This window comes from Microcebus murinus, chromosome 1 (genome assembly GCF_040939455.1).
Source record: "Microcebus murinus isolate Inina chromosome 1, M.murinus_Inina_mat1.0, whole genome shotgun sequence".
Taxonomy (NCBI): domain Eukaryota; kingdom Metazoa; phylum Chordata; class Mammalia; order Primates; family Cheirogaleidae; genus Microcebus; species Microcebus murinus.
The window spans coordinates 114605073-114619924 of record NC_134104.1 but is presented as its reverse complement, the minus strand read 5'-3'; the positions used below and the strand labels follow the sequence as shown (position 1 = coordinate 114619924).

Genomic DNA, 14852 nt, shown 5'->3' with positions numbered 1-14852 from the left:
CACTACAGACTCTGCAGATATTAAAATAATAATAAGGGAATGTTTTGGACAACTTTATACCAATACCTTTGGTTATTTAGGTGAAAGGGACAAATTCCAAACCTTATTCAAAAAGAAATAACTAACATGAATAGACCTATATCTATTGAAGGAATTGAATTTGTAGTTAAAAAGCCTTCCCAGAAAGAGAACTCCAGGCCCAGATGGCTTCTAACAAATATTTCAGAAACAAATAATACCAATTCTATACAAACTCCTTCAGACAATTAAAGAGAATGGAATACTTTCTACTCTTCTATGAGGCCAGAATTTTTTTTCTTTTTTTTGAGACAGAGTCTCACTTTGAATGTCATGACATCAGCCTAGCTCACAGCAACTTCAATCTCCTGGGCTCAAGCAATCCTACTGCCTCAGCCTCCCGAGTAGCTGGGACTACAGGCATGCACCACCATGCCCAGTTTATTTTTTGTATATATATTTTTAGTTGGTCAATTAATTTCTTTCTATTTTTAGTAGAGATGGATCTTGCTCAGGCTGGTTTCGAACTCCTGACCTCGAGCAGTCCGCCCGCCTCGGCCTCCAAGAGTGCTAGGATTACAGGCGTGAGCCACCATGCCCGGCCAAGGCCAGAATTTTTTAAAGAGATGTGATCTTGCTCTGTTGCCCAGTGCAGGGACACAATCATAGTTCACTACAGCTTCAAACTCCTGGGCTCAAGTTATCCTCCCACCTCAGCCTCCTGAGTAGCTGGGAGGAGACATGCACCACCATGCCTGACAAATTAAAAAAAATTGTTTTTAGAAATGGGGTCTTGCTATGTTGCCCAGACTGTTCTAAAACTCCCAGCCCCATGTTATTCTCCCACCTGAGCCTTCTGAGCTGCTGGGATTACAAGTTTGAGCCACCATATCTGGCAAGGCACAAAATATTCTGATGTTAAAACCAAATAAAGACATTATAAGAAAACCAAAGATTGATATCCCTTATGAATATAGATGCAGAAATTCTAAACAAAATGTAAGCAATTTGAATCCAACAATATATAAAAGAATAATGCATAATCACCAAGAAGGGTTAATCTCAGGAATATAAGATTGTTTTCTCATTTGAAAGTTAATCCTTATAATTCACAATATTAATAAATAAAACTATATAATCATTTCAGAGACATAAAGCATTAAAAATCTAACATCCATTGCTGATTTAAAAAAAAGTTTGAGCAAAGCAGAAATAGATGGGAACTTCCTCAATCTGATAGAGCACTTGCAAGATCTACTAGAACTAATAAGTGAGTTCTACTACTAGCAAGGTTAACAACAATCAACTGTATTTAGTAGCAGCAATCAGAAATTTAAATTAAAAATACCTCTTACAATAGCTTAAAAAAAATAGGAGGATAAGTCGGGGGAAAGATGAGCCAGACCTGTACACTGAAACTATTAAATATTGTTGAGATGTGCTTGCTTCTGCACCATATGTGCTAAAATTGGAATGACACAGAGATTAGCATGGCCCCTATGCAAGGATGACACACAAATTTGGGATGCATTTCATATTTTGCTCCAGTCCTGGGAAGGTTGTTTCACCACTTGCTGACTAGCTTTAAGGAAACAATGTGAGAAAAAGCAAAATGAGTGGCACCTAATATTGATGGTGATTTTCAAAAAAAAATTGCTGAGATAAATTAAAAGATTTAAGTAAACTGAGATATACCATATTTATGAACTCTCAATATTGATAAGGTGTTAGTTCCTCAAAATTGATCCATAGATTCAGTTGTAATCCCTCTCTAAATCCTAAAGGGCTATTTGGTAGAAATTGACAACATGATTCTAAAATTCATATGGAAATGCAGATAGATGACCTAGAATAGCCCAAACTGCCTTGGACAAAAAAGTCAGAATTGGAGGACTACCACTACCTGATTTCTAGACATTTTATAAAGCTACAATAATTAACAGCGTTACATTTACATTGAGATAGATCCCTGGAACAGAATAGAAAGTCTATAAATAGACCCACACATATGGATAACTGAATTTTAACAAAGATACAAATGTAATTCAGTGGAGAAACAATCTTCCACAAATGGTGCTAGAAAAATTGGATACCCAGATGCAAAAAAATGAACATTGATTCATACCTTGTACCATAAACTCAAAAAAAGATTGTGAACCTAAATATCAATCCTAGAAATATGAAACTTCTGGAAGAGAAGAGAAAAATTTTGTGATTTTGAGTTTGATGAAAATTTTTTAGATCCAACATCAAAGGCATAGTCTATTATAGAAATATTTGATAAGTTGGACTTCATCACAATTGAAAAGTTCTACCATTTGAAAGAAACTAAAATGATAGTTCCAGGCCAGGCGCGGTGGCTCATGCCTGTAATCCTAGCTCTCTGGGGGGCCGAGGCAGGCAGATCGTTTGAGCTCAGGAGTTCGAAACCAACCTGAGGAAGAGCGAGACCCTGTTTCTACTATAAATAGAAAGAAATTAATTGGCCAACTAATATATATAGAAAAAATTAGCCGGGCGTGGTGGTGCATGCCTGTAGTCCCAGCTACTTGGGAGGCTGAGGCAGGAGGATTGCTTGAGCCCAGGAGTTTGAGGTTGCTGTGAGCTAGGCTGATGCCATGGCACTCACTCTAGCCTGGGCAACAAAGTGAGACTCTGTCTCAAAAAAAAATAAATAAAAAATAAATAAAATGATAGTTCCAGACTGGGAGAAAATATTTGCAAAGAATGTATCTCATAAAGCACTTATATTCTTAATATGTAAACAACCCTCAATACTCAATAGTAAGAAACAAACCACATAATAAAATAATAGGCAAAAGATTTGGACACTTCACAAAAGAAGACAGAGATGCATGGTAGATAAGCTCATGAAAAGCTGCTTATTATCATTAGTCATCAGGGATGTATAAATGAGATACCACTATTTGGCCAAAATTGGAAAGATTGACTATACCAAGTATTGGTGAATATGTGGTAGAACTAGAATTCTCATACATTGCTGGTACGGCTGGTGAAATGGTATTACCATTTTGGAAAACAACTTGACAGTTCCTTAAAAAGTTAAATATACATCCACCATGATTTCCAGCCATTCTGCTTTAGGCATTTACTGAAGAAAAACAAATGTATATGGTCACACACAGACTTGTACACAGTTATTCATAGCACCTTTTTGGTCATAGTCCAAATATTGGACTACCAAAATGGCTTTGGTAGTCCAACCAAAATGTCTTTGTGATTTATTTAGTTTCCGGTCACAACCAAAATGTCTTTGTGATTTATTCATTCAAAAGAATACTACTTAGAAACTACTCCCCTGCAAATGAGAAAAAAAATAATATAATAAAAGCAAAACCAAGATACTACTCAGGAATATAAAGGAATGAACTATTAAAATGTACAGCCTAGATATATCTCAAAATATTTATGCTGAATGAAAGAAACCAGAAGAAAAGAATGCATGATTCCATTTATATGAAACTCTAGAAAATGTAGACTAATTGTAATGACATTAAATACATCAGTGGTTGCCTGCGAACAGGAAAGGATGGGAGGGAGGGATTATAAAGGGGCATGAAGAATATTATGGGAGTCATAGATACGTTCACTATCTTGATTATAGTGATAGTTGCAGTTGTGTAATATGTCAAAACTTCAAATTTTATACTTTATATGTGCTGCTTAGTATATGTCAGTTAGATAAATGGTTTATTAAATTGTTTGAATAATTTCAAACATTTAATTTAAACATTAAATACATTTTTTAAAGGCGATGAAACTCATGAAGGATAGTTTAAAAAATTTACTATAATTTTCTTCTGTATATGTGTGTATGTGTGTATTCAGGATATAGAATTAAGTATAGAAAAGAACAAAGTAGAAAGTTAATGGTTATCCTTCTGATTTTACTTTTTATCTGTAGGTAAACAACACTCCAGGCCCCTCTACATATATAAAATATGGAGGTTCCTTTGAATGCCAATAACTCTTATCTTTCTCCATTCTCTTTCCCTCTACTCACCCTCCTGCTGTTGCTACTCCCTCCAAAGCTGGCCAGCCCCAGTGGAAAAGGTGATAGGTTGCAATTAGTGTTAGTGTGTGAAATGTGAGTATAGGGGCCAGGAGATTTCTCTTCCCCAACATACCTCTCAATCTGCTTATGTAACCTGAGATTCTAAAATTCCTTTAAAATAATATAAAGCTTTTAATTGTATAATTGAGAAAGTAGTTTTAAGCATATAGTCTTCTGAAAGAGGCAATAAAGTAGTACCTGGCCTTTCACATGTACTTTCCCATTTGATCTTGACCACCCTGTAAGATAGGTTCCATTATTAAAAGTGAGATCCAGAGAGGTCAACTACTCAAGATTACATAGCTGGTAAGATGTAAAGCCAGCAATGCATCCTAGATCTGTCAGGTTTCACAGCTCATTGGAAGGCAGGAAGGCACAGGGTGCTGAGAATGCTGGAGCTGCTTTCATGGGTTAGGGCAGAAATGCTGGCTTGAAGTGTCGGCATTTGTAACAACCTGCAGCCCACTTAACTGATCTGTGAGCACTGTGAGCACTGTCTCTGGAACATAGGGGCAACAGTGATGCTTCAGGGCTGCAGAAATTCTGTGCCTGCTTTGTGAATACTCTAAAAAGGATGCCAGGGAGTAGTGTTTAGCATGTGTCTTTAAACTCTTTCTATCCATATCATCTGTCTCTCTGAAGGACCTTTTTCTCAGTATTCATTTTGGAATGTAATGATATACTACCTTGGATTATATTTGATTTTTTAAAAACCTCTGTAACAAGATTGAATTCCCAGGCCTCAAAATTTAGCTATGTAAGAAACATTTATCTTTTATTTATTTATTTTTAAGACATAATTTCTATCTTCAGTACCTATCTAGTAGAAGACTTCCTTAGGGTAAAACATACAGGGTAAGACTTGGTCATTTATGGCTGAATTCAGTTGTCTTCCCTGGGTGATAAGTTTTCAGAAATTTCATCATGTCATAGCATGGATATGTGGGTGAGGATTTTAGTGTGGGGCTGTTGTTTCTTTTAATCTATTATAGCTTCTGCTGAGGCTGTGGTTTCTGTCTAGTCCCTGGGTGTGGCTATCCCTCTCTGCTGACATCTGCTGAAGTGTTTGAATTCCCAGTTAAGTCTGTGGTCATGTGGTCCACATGATGTCTCTTCATAAAGACCCTGAATCCTCTTCAAATCTACCTGGTTGTAGTTATGGAATAGTGGAGGGCATGGATTGGGCTTGTAAAACAGTAAGTTACTATTTAGCAATTTTATCTCAGTAAACTTGAGATAACATATTACTTCTCCCCAGTTCTTCCCACTTCTCCCTTGAACACTTTCTGGATTATTTGAGTATATAGAGACCTCTTCTTCCTCTCACCTTCTTAATTCTTTGTGTCTATGTCAGATGGTGAATTTTATTGATTATGCTCATAATAACATTGCCATTTAGCTTACTATTTGTTTTTCTTATACCCTGAGCCCCCCAGCTAATTTGTAAGCTCCTGGAATGCATAGACCAGAAATTAAACTTCTTGCTACGATTCACAGTCCATAGCATAAGGCTGAGTGCATAGTTGGTCTTTAGTAAATATTGGCTGGATGAATAATGAATGAATTTAAGCTTTCTGAGTACAGAGAATAAATCTAGTATTTTTATATCTTCTATGATGTTTGACATGGTTCAACAGAACTCTATGTAATCATAAACTGTTTACTTAATTTAACTGAGAGTCATTTTATGTTATTAGTTTTACATGTATTTCCAGTGTCCAAGAAATCATCAGAAAACCATGTGTGCTACAGATTGTTCATTTGAAAATGATTTAAGCTATTGATTAGAATTGACTGGGAGAATTTTTTAGAATGAAGGAGATAAGTGTGATTACATACATGGCATGTTAGATACAGGAAACAATACAAGACCAGAAAAATAAAAGACTCTGCTGGTATTATTTACAACATCTATTGGTTAAGTGGATGTAAGCAAAAAGTGGGCAGATGAATCCATTTCATTTCTCTGAAGCTAAGGGAGAAAAACTAGACTAAGGAGATGATTCTCTTGAGCTTATCTTTGGTAGGGTTTTAGTGACTTTCTGTACCTGGGTTCATGTAACAAATTTTTATTGAGCACTCAGTATTCAGAGAAACACCTGAAAAAAAAGGTGTTTCTTATTTTCAAGAATGCATAATCCTTGATGAAGGGAGAATAAACAGAAAGTACTATGCAAAATGGCATTAACCAGAGGGCTCAGTGAGTTTCTTTGGCATCACTGAAGGACATAGTTGCTTATTCAGGCTGAGGGATTTAAGGAAGACTCCACAAGGGAAGTGGTATTTGATTAGATATGGAATGATTACCAAGAATTTGAAGAGTAAAGAAAAGATGAAGGGAATTCTAAGTAAAGGACATGTCTAGAGGTTGATTTTAAGAAGCACTAACATGTACAGGATCTGCTGATGTGCTCAGTGTGATTGTAGCATGTGGTATGGTGTGTGTGGAAGGGTGGTGTCTGATGATATGGGTTTGGCTAGGTTGCAGCGGCATTCACTAGATGCAGTTTGGATTTATTCTAGTAGTATATCAAAGTTTATCTCCTCCATTTTTCAAAAATCTTTTTAGCTGTCTAAAAGAAATAGTAAAATGTGAATCTTTGCTTTTTTCTTCCTCTCATCTGTTACAAAAATAATATGTGGTCATTGTGGAAAATATACAGCTATATAGTAAAAATTAACTCATCCATAATCTCTTCACCCTCTCCCTTGAAATAGCTCCTGTTATCATTCTTCTTCAACTGTACTTTTTCTTTTTAAAAATTTCCTGTTCTTATGAATGAATTTCTTCTTTTATCTGTAAACATTTCAGATATCTTTGTTTCAAAGTCTTTTTCCTGATTCCCAGTTTGGAAGTCTCTTACTGACTTTGGTGGTAATAGATTCTTTAATATGATTTGTAATTTTTGTCAGTGAGCTCATCTTCAGAGCCTTATCTTCACCTGGAGTCCAGAGTGCACTCTGGGTGGTTGAGGTCTTCCTGTGGACCACTTCTGCTTCTGCCTCTGCTAGGTCCATGTGGTTTCTTTGGTTTCTTGTGTTCTAGGTTTCTGCAGTGGCGTGGTGTGAATTCAGCCCTCACATTTGCTCCAGGGCAGTTTTGGGATTCTGATTTCTCATGAATGCCTTTTTTTCTACCTGTAGTCTATGATGAATATATAATATGTCTTTATAGAGAGGTCTGCCCCTTTCCTGGTTTGGGGCTTTAAGTTCTAGTTCTAGCTTTCTTCTGTGTTCAGGATCTGAGACCTCAACTCCTATCCCTTGGAGTGTGAATATTGCCCTGCTCTTACTCCCCACTTCATTTCTGGTACTTGGAGATTTCTTGCTCAAGATATATATCAATTGAAAAAATTTAAAGATTTATGTTTTATCCAGCATTTCTATGTGGATATGTATGTGTTTGAAATAGAAGAGGAACTGCCCTTAACACCTCTCTAGCCAGTCTTTTTTCTTTGCAGAGGTATATACTTTAAACAAATTGATACTATATTGTACATATTGATAATCTCCTTCAAAACCTGATAACATATTACAATTTTTTTCTATATTCTTTGAAAATATGATTTTTAATGACTGATATTCTTTTTCATAGGGAGATACCATATATTATTAAATGAATCACCTATTTTTATAAATTTAAGTTTTAGATTTCCATTATATAAATGATAAATTGACCATTTATACCAGAGTCTTTCTGTTCATTTCAGATTTCTGTAGAATAATTCCTACAAATGGATTCTTTCACCAACCTTTTTGAGACTTTTGAATCTTTTGTTACTAAATTTTGCTACAAAAAATTTGTTGTAGTTTGTGCCCCATCATTGGTGCCTGTATGTTTCCCAGAACCATTGCTTCTACTGAGTATTATCCTTTTGAAAAGTATGGCTGCTAATTTTCTGGGCAAAACAGTAGGATTTCATTGTTATTTAATTTCCACTTTGTTTCATGGCCATTTAAAAAAAATACTTAGGATAGGTCTGTGATGTTTTCAGTTTAAAATTTTCTTAAACAGTAACCTGGAGTTTGTGTGTCTACTGACTTGTATTCTTTTGTTATTTGCTGTTCTTCTACTGCCTTCTAAGGAAGTTGAATCTTTAGGTGGAAGTTGTATTTGGTTAGGGGAGTGATGAGTGAGAGAGGATGCAAATTGTAGAAACTGAGGAAAGAGTTTGAATTGGTCAACATAAGAAAAGTGACTGGGATGGAGGTTGAAGAAAGAAAGGCCTTGGGGGAGGGGGAGACTATAGACCAGAGAGGAAGGTCCAGGAGCTATGGCAAGGGAGAGAATTTTGAAGTGACCAGAGAGAAGGCAGCTCACTTTTAGAGAAGAGCTTTGGGGAAAGTTAGAGTAATTAAAGGAAATTTTGCAATTTTGCCCAGTGGTGTGTAATGTAAATTCTTCTCTACTTCTCAACAAAATCTTAAGTAGAACATTTCTCATCAAATACATTGTGAGGTTGGCTCTATTTGGCAGGAATGCATTGAAGCTGTGGGTATGGACTATGGTGTGCACAAGGTAAGAGCCAGATACTGGGTGGGTAGAGTCAGGAGGAGCTGAAATAAACCTCCTGAAGTAGCCCAGGCAAGGCATCAGAGTTCTGAACCAGGACATGGACAAGTGAAGACAGAAGGGTTTCCCAGAGACATTTCAGGTCTGGAATTTGGTGATCAGTTGAGGGTTTTGGGGTAAAGCAGGTAATGGAGTCAAGATGACTTTGAGGCTTATAGCTGAGGAGATAGCATACATGGGGGTGTCATCTCTGATCACTGAGACTAGCCTTGGGAACAAAGGTCACTCTATCCAGGCTTTGATTTAATTTAGGAAAATATAATCTAAGAATTGTAGAATATTTTGTATCTTTACAACTTATTATTCAAATTCTCTATATCCTCTATTTGCTTTTGACTAAATTATCAACAGCTAAGATCTCCTACAGTAGTTGTACCCCTGTTATTTTCTTCTTTTATTTCTAGAGCTATAGAACCCACAGCATGTAGACATTAATATCTGTTATATCTTAATTTTTGCTTGAACCTCTTTAGTGATTTTTAATTCAAGTACTCTTAATGTAAATACTCAGTGTCATTGCCTTGTTCTGAAAACACTGAGCACATCATTTTACCCCTCAGTCTAGATGTCAGTTCTCTTACCTGTGTAATAATGAGTGTGGACTGGACTTTGTAAGTGTTATGAATAATTTAACTTCATCGTGTCTCAATTTCTCTATGGGGATAACTTTGTCTAATAATGTAATGGATGTGGAATTGCTTTGGAAAATAGAAAATGCTTGGTAAATATAACATACAGTTATTAATTTTTCTAATGCCAAGATTCTGGTGAGAGAAGATTTCCAGAGTTGGTAGTGGGTGCTGTTTTTCTCCATTTGCCAATAGCAAAATATCTGGTTTCAACTAAGAAGCATCCATCTTTTGTCAGTAGGAAAAAACTCTAACCTGATATATTTGGTAGAATTCTTCAGTGGTGGCATGCAGACTGTTAAAAGAATGATAAAACATAAATTTGTTAATTAGTTATATTCTTTAAGAAAATTGTGTTAATACACTGACAGTGTTTTTTTTTTAAGAGACAGAGTCTTGCTCTGTTGCCCAGGCTGATGTACAGTGGTGTGATCATAGCTCACTGTACCTTTGAATTCCTGAGTTCAAGTGATCCTCCTACTTCAGCCTTCAAGTAGCTAGGACTAAAGGAGTATGCTACCACGTTCGGTTAATTTTTTTTTATTTTATTTTTTGTAGACGTGGAGGTTTCACTCTGTTGCCCAGGCTGGTCTCGAACTCCTGGCCTCAAGTCATCCTCCTGCCTTGGCCTCCCAAAATGTTGGGATTACAGGTGTGAGCCACCACACCTGGCTGATAGTTGTTAGTTCTTTATTATTTTGGCATTCTTTGTAATTGTTGATATTTTTTTGATACTAACTTATAAAGTCCATAACCCATAGCAACTTAGAACTTTTGGAATGATTTCTATGGATCCTTGAAAAAACATGCATTCCTTCCTTTGTCTTTTAGCAGAGAGGGTCAGAGTTGGATTCTGCAGATTTCAAAATAGAGTTTCAACTCCTGAAAGCACTGTTTTAATTGATATGTGTAAAGAGTGAAAAACTTCAAGTTTAAACCAATGTGTGTTTGGGAGATTAAATTTCAAACCCTGTTATGGAAGCATGCTGGGTAGAACTCTTTTTGCTCACTTGGACACTGTTGGGCTAGAGTCTCACTTGTGTTGCTGTGAATCATTTACATTGAAATTCTCAGCTAGAACTGGGGGAAAGGGGATTCTAAACCAGGAAGTAATGCCTGGGTTATTCCAGAGGACTTGGAAGTGACTCATTGCTCCCTGTTCTCTGACAGCTCTTTGGTGTTGGTCTAGAGGCATTCATTCTGAGATATTTGGCATTATAGGCAGTTACAATTTGGGCAATTATCCTTCTAATATATAACTTCCTGTGACTAATACAGGAAATTTTCTATTTCCTACAGAACATAGGAATAAGGTACTTTTCCAGAGATGACAAAAAAAAGTGATATAATTTATATCATTCTCACAAAATTCATTTAAATCCTTTCATCTATTCCCCGAATTTCTAGTAAGACAGATCACACTGTGTCCATACAGTAAGACAGATCACACTGTGCCCTAACAGTTCTATCCTCAAGAGTCAGGTTCTAGGGCAGCTTCTAACAGGAAAAGGTCATAGGGTACATAACTTGAGATACAGGCATGGAAAGGGATTGATAGGAACCACCAGCATGAAGGCAATATATAAGTAAAGGTCTGAACTTGGCAGACTCCCTAGGTTTTTTTTCTCTATCACTTTCTAGTAGACTAGAGAACTCCCTGGGTTTTGATCCCAGCAGTACCATTTACTGTGAAGCTTTTGGCCTCAATTTATTTGACTCTAAAGTATGAATTATAATAATACCAACCCCATAGTGTTGCTGTGAGGATTAAATAAGACAATATCTATGGTACTTAGAAGAGTGCTTGGCCTATAATGAACAACCATGAATGTTTATTGTTTAAAAGGGTAAGAGAAGTCCCACTTGCCTTGTTTGGACTGCCATGGTTATGAGTGCTGTGTTTTGGGGTGTGGAGATAGGAGGAGAGTGTATGAGCCATGTTTCAGGTATTCTTGATTATGTGCAATGAGTTCAGGCCAGGAGAAGACTCTTAGAATAGCATGTTTGCATTTGCATATGAGTCAGGTATAAACCTTCATCTTTGCTTCATGCAAACAGAGAGACTGTGCAGAAGGCAAATGAATAGGACAAAGAGATTTTTACAGCTGCATGTCTTGCCTTCCTGGTATCCCCTGATTGCAGGAATGGGTATGTGGCTGAAACTCTGCCACTCAGACTCAACATCCTGGGAATTAGACTGTCATCCTCAGATGGTGGTGGAGGCATGTGGAAATAGTACTCTAAAGCAGCACATCATAGTTCTCACTGTGGAGCTCCTTGGAGGTACCTGGCATTTGTTCTTAGCTCTCCCTTGATTCTTTGAGCCAACACCCCAAACTCCCTGCCCTTCTAGTGCATTCCTTTTTTTCACACATTTTGCCAGAATCAGATTTGTTTATTGTGTATAATCAAAATACCTTAACTGGCACAAATACCAAGGAGGTAAATATTTCCATTGTCAGTAGGTAAGAGGACATAGATGAAGCCAAGAGTCCTGGAGGTCATGGAAAATTCCTTCCTTAGCATGGCTTGGAGTGAGAATATCACTTTTCTGAGGAGGATGAGAAGAAATGCATTTTTTACCTACTTCAGTGGAAAAAGTGAGACTCCTTAGTCTGGCCAATATTGTATAATATAAACAGTTAAGAACTCCATTTTGTCAGACTATGAGTAGTCTGTAGGGAGACCAGTAAGGTGTTTCTTCTTCAGCTGGGATTTGCATCTTTCTCTCTCTGCCTGTGTTTTTCAGGGTCTAGCTCAAATGGCACCTCTCTGTAAAATCTTCCAGTCAGATGATTCTTCCTTTTATTCTAGCTAGTATAGAGGTTCTGGAGGTGGCATTCTAGTTCATTTTAAGGGCTCTCTGGTAGAGGCTATGTAGAGGACCATGTGAAATGGGGATCCTACACCACGCCAAAGCTCACTGGGAGAGAGTAGCGATTGGTGAGTGATGTCTGCAGTGGGTAAGGGAGTCTCCTGTGTTTGCCACTGCTGTCATCTTTGGTTCATTTGACTCCCTTACTAAATTGTAAATTCTCTGAGAGTCAGGTCTGTTTGTTAGTCACCATTTGCTTGCTTCCACACTTGGTATGATACCTAGCACTTAGATGTTCTTAATAAAATATGTGCTGAAATGAAATGAGGTCATTGAAGAAAAATTCATGGTGGAATTTGAGCTGTGCTTTGAGGGTGGGTAAAGATTTAGAAGAAGGAGAATAGAGTTTCTAGGGACAGGAAATGACATGAAGGAAAGTACAATAGGACAATAGTACAGCAGGACAATAAGGAAAGAGGCTTCAAGAGAAAGAGAAGGCCTTTTTTAGGGTGTAGTGGGAAATAAGGATTGTTAAAAGGAAAGGATTAGAGTCTAGAGGTAAAAGTTTAACTAAAATCGTTTGAGGCCATGATCTCATGAAGGAAATTATTTGATATATAGTTTAAGGGAACAAAGTAAAAAACATGAGAGAAAATTCAGTTGTGGGAGTTATCAGCTTTTGGAATGTTTTGCTCCTGTAGGATTTTAAAATAGAGAATAATTAGCTTGTGTAATTTTGAGCAGCAACATAGTGACATCATTATTGTGAACTGGAATGTCATAACAACAATAAAAGCAACAAATAGATTTGATAAAGAAGCCTATCATTTTCTAATGTTTCTACTTAATGTTTATTTCAGGCCTATTTCGTTGGGAAAACATAACTATGTTAGAAATCTGAGCATGCATAAGAATACTGTTACAAAAATGAATGGAGAGTTTTGTTTTTTAGCCTTATTCCTTCCCCAATTCCTGTCTGCTGTGTACCTTTCTTGTTCCCTTTGTGCTTTGAAGGCAATTTGGATGCAATACAATATAACTACTTAGTTGAGAATATCCCTTTAACCTCTCAGTGGCAATGATGGTCAATGATCCCATTCAAAAGATGCCGCACAGCAAATTACAGTGTGGGTTTACTGAGATCTGGGTCAAGTACTCCTTTGGAAATCTAAGTTAAAGGGATGATGCTTACTGTACTTGTTTTTGGTGGAATGTTGTATAAACCTGAATACATCTTAGACATAATTTTTTTTTATCCCTAGAGATTGAGTAAATTACTTTTTCCTCTCTCTACATACAATACATTAGAAGTTTTCTGATTTTAATCATTTGTTGACTTTGAATGTCATTGCAGCTAGATTGCCCTGCCCTGCCTCATACCAGAAAGACCTGCCCATTTCTCATATTACTATATAGTTTGTCATCTTTAGCTGAAGATGAATGAAAAGAGAATAGGAAGAATTTTTCTGGATGAAGGGAAGGGGACAAAAGGTACTAAGAAGCCATAGGTCCAAAGGCCTTTATACTATGAATATATCCTTAATACTGCTGATCAAATGTGAGAACAACTATAAATGACTTTTCTGTGGTTCACTGAGGCATTGAATTTCTGAGATTAGTTGTAGTGGTGGGAAAATACAAATTAGGACAAAAATAATGCTTCTTGTCTAGATATAAACTTATTCAGAAAATATAGTTATGATTAATTTTCTTTCCCAATTCAGAATGCCCAAATAGTCTGTATCCTTAGAGAAAGTGACCTCCCTTCCATTTTCTTTATGTAGATTATCTGTTATTGCTATCTGTATGTCAGTTTAGACTTAGACTGGGTCTTGCTCTGTAGCCTAGGCTGGACTGCAGTAGTGTAATTATAAATCACTACAGCATAAACTCCTGGACTCAAGCAATCCTTCCACCTCAGCCTTCCAAGTAGCTAGGACTATAGGTGTATGCCATCATGTCTGGCTAATATTTATTTATTTAGACAGAGTTTCAATTTATGCCCAGGCTAGAGTGAGTGCCATGACATCAGCCTAGCTCAGAGCAACCTCAAACTCCTGGGCTCAAGCAATCCTTCTGCCTCAGCCTCCCAAGTAGCTGGGACTACAGGCATGTGCCACCATGCCTGGCTAATTTTTTTTCTATATATTTTTAGTTGGCCAATTAATTTCTTTCTATCTTTAGTAGAGGCGGGGTCTTGCTCAGGCTGGTTTCAAACTCCTTACCTCGAGCGATCCACCCTCCTCGGCCTCCCAGAGTGCTAGGATTACAGGCGTGAGCCACCACACCCGGCCTAATTTTTTTAAATTTTTGCAGAGATGAGTCTCACTGGTCTGGAACTCCTGGTCTCAAGTGATCCTCCCAAGTTCTGGATTACAGATATGAGTCACTGCTCCTGGCCTAGGCTATTGTTGAAAGTAATAGAAACCCAGTTTACATGGCTTTAAAGAAATTATTTTGAGTAACCAAAAATGTATAAGTACGGTGGGATTCGGAACTCAACCCTGGCAGGATGTGTTCTCTCTTCCCTGTTTGGCTCTACTTCCAGCTGTGTTGGTTTTGGCTTTATTAGCTTTGGGTCCTCTCCATGCTGGAGACATGATGGCTACAGCTGCTCTGACCTCTGCTTCCTCACTGATTCAGAGGATTGTGTGGGGACTGCATTACAGAGAGCTCCAGAAAAACTCCGTCATGTCTTGTCGGCTTCAATTGGATTTTATCCTTATTTCTAAGCCAAAATCA

The 14852-nt window shown here is 37.2% G+C and overlaps 1 protein-coding gene and 1 non-coding gene across 3 annotated transcripts in view; both read left to right on the top strand.

The window, feature by feature from the left end:
• The window catches only part of PLS1 (plastin 1), a 108220-nt gene that overhangs the window by 38546 nt on the left and 54822 nt on the right, over positions 1–14852 (top strand). The window lies entirely within an intron of this gene.
• On the top strand, positions 1455–1560 carry LOC142874977 (U6 spliceosomal RNA). Its single transcript, XR_012922561.1, has one exon. It is a non-coding gene; the product is annotated as a U6 spliceosomal RNA (small nuclear RNA).